This window comes from Odontomachus brunneus, unplaced genomic scaffold (assembly GCF_010583005.1).
Source record: "Odontomachus brunneus isolate Ranch 3 - 2012 unplaced genomic scaffold, Obru_v1 Obru_scaffold_104, whole genome shotgun sequence".
Taxonomy (NCBI): Eukaryota; Metazoa; Arthropoda; class Insecta; order Hymenoptera; family Formicidae; genus Odontomachus; species Odontomachus brunneus.
Window position 1 is genome coordinate 391,877 of NW_022639554.1, and position 8,118 is coordinate 399,994.

General features: G+C 42.6%; 1 long non-coding RNA gene across 1 annotated transcript in view; it reads left to right on the forward strand.

Moving 5' to 3' along the window:
* LOC116849059 overlaps positions 1–6,304 on the forward strand; it is a 10,541-nt gene extending 4,237 nt beyond the window's left edge. Inside the window, exon 3 of the long non-coding RNA XR_004379065.1 lies at positions 6,082–6,304. This is a non-coding gene — a long non-coding RNA (uncharacterized LOC116849059). The remainder of the gene's footprint in view (positions 1–6,081) is intronic.
* Positions 6,305–8,118: the final 1,814 nt, after the last annotated feature.

The window sequence follows — 8,118 nt, forward strand, 5'->3', positions numbered from 1 at the left end:
TCTCCTGGCTCTCTCTCTCTCTCTCTCTCTCTCTCTCTCTCTCTCTCTCTCTGCTCCTCCTTTTCTCTCCTTCTTTCTCTCTCCTGCTCTCTGAATCAGAGCCGGACCCATGAATGTTCAAGCCCTGGACAAAGAAAATGCACACGTCTTTATTAAAAATAGGTATAACTGTTCATATTATAATTACTTGTAAATACGTAGTATTAAAATATATAAAAGACGTAACATGTATATTTTGGGTGAGTGGATGGGAGGTTTCTCTCAAGGATCATTTTTTTTTTTTTGTTCTTATCTGGATCATCTAGAATATTCTAATCATGTCAATTATCTTTTCGTAATTTTAAAATAAAGAATATTCTTCGATAATACAATTAGTATTCTTGCAAAACAAATTTAGCTAATATTTATTTTACGTAGTTTTTGCTTCGCGGTAATTTCAAAGTTTACCGTCTATCTTGACTCGAACTTTGGAAATAAAAATTCTTCACGTGACATCTCCAGTACTTTCTATATTAAATATATCTCTCTTGACCGATTTCTTCTACAGAAGGAAATGTCTGTCGATTTCATCATTCCGTATCCCGAATCATCTTCCCAGAACATCGAATCAGCTGTTCCGACGTTGCAGGGGCACCACCCCTGGCAGTTTTACACAAAGAGGCGCGAGGAAAGCAGCTCCGAATTTCAATGGAACGAAGAAATAGATATTCTAAAACGCGCTCGTGAATTTTTCATACACTCATCGGTTTTAGCGATCTACAAAATTAGCTTGACGCGCTAAAATTAACATAATATGTGATATAATTCGTGCTCGTCGTCAAAGAACAGATGAAACGTCTTTGTAAAGCATCTTAATTGACGACATATTCCTTCGAGTCCTCCCGCAATTTACGGTTATTGCACTGAGAAGAATGTGAGAAACTTGCAAATTTACTTGTGGGATATAAAGTTTATTCAAAGCGATAAATTTTATTTCACAGAAATGAACTTTATTTCGCAGAGACGAACTTTATATCCCGCAAATAAACTTTCAAGTGTTTGTTTTCAGTGTATCTAAGAGTGACGATGCAGATCAGTTTTGCATGTCACCGGCGATACGGTATCGATAGAGAACCCCCGCGTTCTAGGATCGAGAATCCGGTCCTGCTCTTGGTTCTATCTTCCGTAAGGTCCTCCACAAACACACACATATACACACACACATTCTCTCGCTCTCGCTCTCGCTCTCGCTCCTCCCATCTCTCCTTCTTCCACGTTTCCACTCACTCTTGATGTAGGCGAAAATAGCGGGTCGGCCAAACGGGTGAGGAAGAGAGATGACGATATCGTGCGCTCAGCAGGGTAGCAAAAGAGACGTCTTTGTACCACGCTATCTTCGTCCAGGCGATCTTTCCTGTTTTCTCCCTCTTCCCCTCTGCTCCTGCCCGCCTCCTCTCGCCCCCGCCGCCGGTCTCCTGCCTCATCGTCGAGATACTCCTACAAGAAACGCTTCTTTGTTCTGCACCTTCTTCTCCCCGCGAGTAACACAGGTAGCTGCCGAAAACCGAATTAAATCCGCCCTCTCATATCAAGTCGCCGCGGCGTACAGAAGCTTCCTGCTTCACCTATTCTGCGTTCGGCTCCGTCTTCTTTCTTTCTTTCTTTCGTTCAAAAACCCGTGAAATCCCGTAGATCCACTTTTGCCTCTTCTTTGGAGCTGTGAGCGAATCTAAATTTCGAAAGGATTAACTTTTTTGACGGAAAAAGACGCCCGGAAGAAACGTCCTCGCGATAACTCGGCGCCAAGAGATGCGCATACATTATATATTTCGGTTCATTCGCGTACTTCCTGATCCTGATGCAATCTCCCGATTACGAACCTGAAATAAGAAAACTTGAGCTGGAACGAGAGGGACAGGAAAGCGCACGCGAGACTTTCGTCCTGCAGTTCGTACTTTTCACGAACGAAACGCGATCTATTTAATTTTCGTTATCTTTCACGCGGTACATCATCACGCGGCTTGATATTCATCAATTTATCATGTCTTTAATTTGTAGTTCGCGCTCTTCCGCTCGTGTACATTTCATCGATAACTCGCTTGTCCCCTAAAATAACGCGAAAGAGTTTCCTCCGCGCTTCCTGGCCCGATGCAATCTCGTCACAATTTACGACGAGCAGATTTGCCGTCATGGCAACACGGCTCTCGTCGCCGTCGTCACGATATTTCGTAAATCCCCGGCTAAATGCCCGTACGAGTGGCACGGCTGACGCTGATCGATCGTACGAAAGATCCTTATCTCGGCTAAGAATAATTCGTCAAACCGGTTGGCCCAACCGCCGACACGGCATACAAATTTTTCTATATAACACGCCTTTGCCAGAGTGAAAATAGAGCGGCCCACGCGGGCAGATTGCCCATCTATTACGCAAACATGGACTCCGAAGCGGAGGGTTCAACGGCTGAAGATGCGTTCCAAGTTTGGACGCATGGATCATGGTTCATGGTGTTACACGTAATAGGGGAGTCCCAGTAAACAGAGGGAGAAAGAGGGATCGATTTATTATTATCGTGGGGTGAATCCCGTCAAGATGAACAAAGACGCGCGGATAGATATATCTGGCAGCGAGGATTACGCGAAAGAGCAGTAAGAATATCAACAACCGAGCGTTACGTTAAAATTAATGGGTACAAGGCGAAGTAATCAAATAAACAATATTCGGATGTGGTAATGAGATAGAGAAAGAAACATGAGAAAGAATAGGACTTTGATAGATACTTAGAACAAGCTGCAGAAGCACACTATCCGAGTATCAAAGATCGAGCGAGAAAATATTCGAAAAAACGGGAAAACAGTATCAGTCGATTTTCTATATACAAAGAAAATGTTATAGTAGAAATTGCTATAGAATTTTGTAACTGAGGAATAGATCGATACTTTGCGTTTATATGTACTATTTATGTTTTAGAAACTGAGAAATATGCTATCAAAAAGATTTGCCAAAGATTTGTTTCTAGCGAAATTTATTAAAGGAACCATTTCACGGATGCGCACGTAATCCTGGACATTTTTATTTTTTCAGTCTTTAAATATGAATATTTACACTTGCAGCATAAAATATATATATTTTCAATGCATGTACGAGGTTTGATAAAAAAATACGCGGAATTTTTCTCAAAAAATCTTTATTTATTCATCGATATTAATTTTGTCATCTTCAAAGTACTCCCCATCAGATATAATACATTTGTGCCAGTGTTTTTTCCAATCTTTGAAGCACTTCTGGAACGCAATTTTCGGTATGGCGTTTAGCTCTTTCAGCGATTCTGTCTTTATCTCTTCAATGTTGACAAAACGTCGTTCTTTCATGATTCTTTTCATCTTCGGGAATAGGAAGAAGTCACAGGGGACCATATCCGAGCGAATACGGAGAGACTGAGGCATCATAACGGTGTTGTTTTTGGCCAAAAATTCACGAACAAGCAGTGAAGTGTGAGCAGGTACATTATCGTGGTGCAATTACCATGAATTGTTTCGCCACAAATCCAGGCGTTTTCTTCGGATTGCTTCACACAAACGACGTAGAAGTTTCAGATAGTACTCCTTATTGACCGTATGACCTGGTGGCAAGAACTCATGGTACACTACGCCGTTGAAATCGAAGAACATAGTGAGCAGAGCCTTCACATTCGATCGAACTTGACGAGCTTTTTTCGATTTTAGCTCTTCAGGAAGCTTCCATTGGGACGATTGGGCCTTAGTTTCGACGTCATATCCATACACCCATGTTTCATCACCAGTTATGCCCCGTTTGAGCAGTTCTACATCGTCGTTGACTTCATTCAGCAACTCCTGAGCAATGTTCATTCAGCACTGCTTTTGGTCGAAATTCAACAATTTCGGAACAAATTTTGCTGCCACACGTTTCATGTCCAAAACATCCGAAAAAATTGCTTGGCATGAATCAAATGATATGCCAACATCATCAGCAACCTCTCTGATAGTGATTCGACGATTGTCCATAATCATTTTCTTCACTTTTTCAACGTTGTCATCGGTTGTTGATGTGCTGGGGCGTCCAGAGCGCTCGTCATCTTCTACGTCTTTATGGCCCTCTTGGAAACGTTTGTACCACTTATAACGCTTGTTTTATTCATAGAAGATTCGCCAAAAGCAACATTCAACATTTCCAATGCGATGCTACACTTTATTCCATTCTTAAAGCAAAATTTAATGCAAATTCTTTGTTCCATATTTTCCATAAGTTAAAAATCGCCGAGCATACCGAAACACTTGTAACCCTTTCGACAGCCAACAATAAAGTAAGCATCCAATATGGCTGCCAATGTCAAGATACGTCAGGGACAAGTGTACCAACACAACAACAAAAAATTGGCAATTGGTACTTTTACTTTATGTTCCTTGGCAAGATAGACTTTACTAACAGTCTCCTGCACTACTAAAAACACATAATAACTTTGAAGAGAATTTATATAAAAACAAAAAAGCTATAATACATTTGCTCCGTATAGAATTCGTCCTATTTTCTACTAATATATAAATAATATAAATGTAATAATGAGATCAAGACACATTTCTAATCTTTCCTTTCTTTCTTTTAGAAAAATCTCCAGTCCCCTGATCTCTCCTTCGTGTTGTTGTGCCAACAGCGCGCTGAAAAATATCAATCTAAAATGCTGCACGGAGACGGAGGAGTGAGAAGTCTCGGTCGATGCAGCCGGCCGCGATCGGGACGCGAAAGCGAGAACACCGCAGGAAACCGCGAGATAAGGGATGGCGATTATTACATCGGGGTAAACGAACTTGCATACGGACGATAAACGTTCGCACACAGGCCACGTGCAGATTCGTGCGTGCACGATCGTGTCGCGCGCGTGCATGAACGCGCCTAGTCGAGGAGGTTTACCTGCGGTTCGGACCCTCGAAAGCAAGTTTTCGTCAGGCCCGATGAGTCGCGGTCGAGGGTAAAAGACATGAACGAGAGGAGTTGACGTGGTCGATCGATTGTTGGGGAAGAAAAGACCCCCCCCCTCTCTCTCTCTCTCGCTCTCTCTCTCGCTCTCTCTCTCTCTCCTCTCTCTCCCTCCCTCTCTCTCTCTCTCTCTCTCTCTTTGTTGGCATTATTCTTCGCATTGAGACACGATGAAAAATGCAGATATACGAATGGTAATTGAGATACAGCGAGTCGTTAAGCCGGGTTTAGTCAACTCCGACTATCGCCGCTGTCGACTCATTAAAAAGCGACCTCGTTGCAATGTCTCGAGGTAAACACGCGGAAACCGTACGAGCGATGGAACAGAATCAAGAAAGCGATGTGACGACATGCAAGAAAATAGCATTGTTATCGTGGCATTTTCTTGCAAATACGACGGTCCGAAAGCGGTGCCGACTGCGGCGATACCGAAACATAGACCCAGCGATTCTCCATCTCCATCTGCATCGCTTCGAATGATGAAAAATTCCTCGTTTCTGTGCAAGCGACTCCTTCATCCAAATGATGTGTCATTCGAGACGTGCCCTGCAGCTTTCCTTCGACTTCTCCCCATGTTCCACCGATCGTTTTTCATTTCCCCGAACTTCCCAACTGCGTCTCGGACACAAATCGCGTACACTTTCGTCTCGAGATCATCGTATACGAGCACGTAGAAATGTCAGGCGGGAAAAATTAATGTCGTTTTTTTAAAACTTCATCAAACACATTGTGAAAACTGCTCTCTGTCCATCGTTATTATTGCTTTCACTTGCATCAGACAGATCCATATAAGTATACTGAGACAAAAAGTATCTAAAAAAACAATAAATATTTATGTTACACTAATCTTTTCATTGAGGAAAGATTTCTCTCAAATGAGCAAATATATGTTTTCCTAAAACACTGTTGTCTTTTACAAAAGCAATTATTTAATTTATTTAAACAAAAGAATTTAGACTAAGTAAATTGTTATTAATACATATCTAATAAATATTTTTTCAGAATTTTTTTGTTATTATTTTTTGTTATATTTTTTCAGATTTTTTTTGTTTTAATAAACTTTTCCAATGTTCAACTCTAATAAAATTCTTTTTCTTTCTGCATTTCAGGTTAAAACATATCAAATCGGTCAATGTCTAATTCCTTATCGTCGCTGTGCGCTCTCTTCCACCTAAACATGCAACTGAAGAAGATGAAACTAATGAAGATTTCAAAGTAACAACACGATATATCCGAGGATGTGTCGATAAACGTCACTCCTCTCCTCTGCAATCATCTTCGAGACAGCCGCGTAGGAACCAGCCTTGCAAACGGACATGCGATTGTCACGAGGCAAAGGTACGAAACGATCGTTAATTGCAACTCTCCTTGTCTCAGTCGAAGGACCGACTACTTCCTCGGCGCATTCGACAAAATTACGAGGAGAACAACTTGTTCTCGCTTGGAATCGGTGTTTCGCTCGCAGCGGCGAGCTGTCTGCACCAGCGTTGGTTCTCATTAGCGAGGAAGCGGTAGGCGAGCGCACGTGTGTGCGAACGTCAACGTGCGCGCGCGCGCAACGAGCATCTCGGCCGTCAGCTGATGTGAGCGTACAAGTCACCCAGTTCCACAGCCGTTATCGCGTGCGGCTCGAAATATACCTACGCGTTATTGATAGCCCGCAAATCTCAGGAAGAGACGTCGACGCTCGGCAAAGGCACGTCCGTGGTCCGCGGAAATGAGAATGATTTTTTTCGCCGGCAAATTAGAGATAAGTGAGAAACGCGCCTTATCGTCGTTGTAATACATATACAGAGTGTCTGACGCTGAGTGTGACCCGTACCTCGTGTCGTATAGATTAGATCAAATGCTGAACACAAAGTTTCTCATTTTGCAAATAAGCACGTAAGCAATAAGCACTCCGAGATATCAATTAAAGAAGTTTGATGAATTATCACGCACGACATAGCAGATAAACAGTCACAGCGACAGCCGCTGATGACGTGTGTTTATACATTAAATCAAACTGAACAGAAAAGTCTTCTACTATTTTTACACGTGGATTTTTAATTATTAATTATAGAACACTGATGCACATTAACGTGCGCGATCATCCGTCAATCTTCTTTAATCAATAACTCAAAAATCCACATGGTTATTTGCAAAATAGTAGAGGAGTTTTGTGCTCAGTATGACCTTATACACACGAAGTATAGGACATTTCGCGTCAGACACCCTGTATATATCTGCCTCTGCGTGTACAGTTGATTGCAAAACGTTTTCGATACAATGAACTTGAAAGCTCATTAAACTGTCAAAATTGAGAGTCACTACCAATAGGCTTATGCAATAACAATGTAAGTAATAATACCATCAATAGTACAATTAGTGATAATAAATAATTATAACAAAAATAAAGAATAAAATAAGAATAATAATTGACAATGTAATTAGTGCGAAAGCTTGTCGGTAATGACTCTCAATTTTGACGGTTTGGCGAGATCCCAACATCATTGTGTCTAAACCACTTTGCAGCTAAGTGCACGCTCGGCCGTGACGTTTCATTCGGGTGTTAACAAAGTTGTTCCAATGCGACACGCTTGCGCGAAAATGTTGCGAGGCGATTTTTGCGCCAGCAGATCGGCGAGTGCTCGTTGCGCAATCCCCCTCCTCCGTCCCGGTGATCCGGTTTAAGCGCGCACTGCGTTTTACGCGCTGTGCGTAGGATTTTTCGTGAGCGCCGCTCGGAACGGCGCCGATAGTACGAGTTTTCGAGATGGAAATATGAACAAACGGGTTGCCGGCGGTCGAGCGACCGCGGCGGAACCGGTTTCTCTCTCTCCTGTCCTATCCAGTTCTGTATACACGCCGTGATAATTGCGGGAACTAGTTGAAACAATACGGCCTCCGACACTGTGTAGCGCTTTCGACGCACTCGGGCCTTCTCGTAGTAGATCTCCACGTCCTCGCACTTTGCATCTGTTGTCTCTCAGCGGGAGCGCCTTCGCGTCGCGCTCTCGGCTAGATTCCGCTCGTTTAATATTTATTAATTCCGCCTGACAGCCGGGATTATTACACATTATCACATTATCACGCACGCGCACAAGAGGGACAGAGAGCGAGAGAGAGAGAGAGAGAGAGAGAGAGAGAGAGAGAGAGAGAGAGAG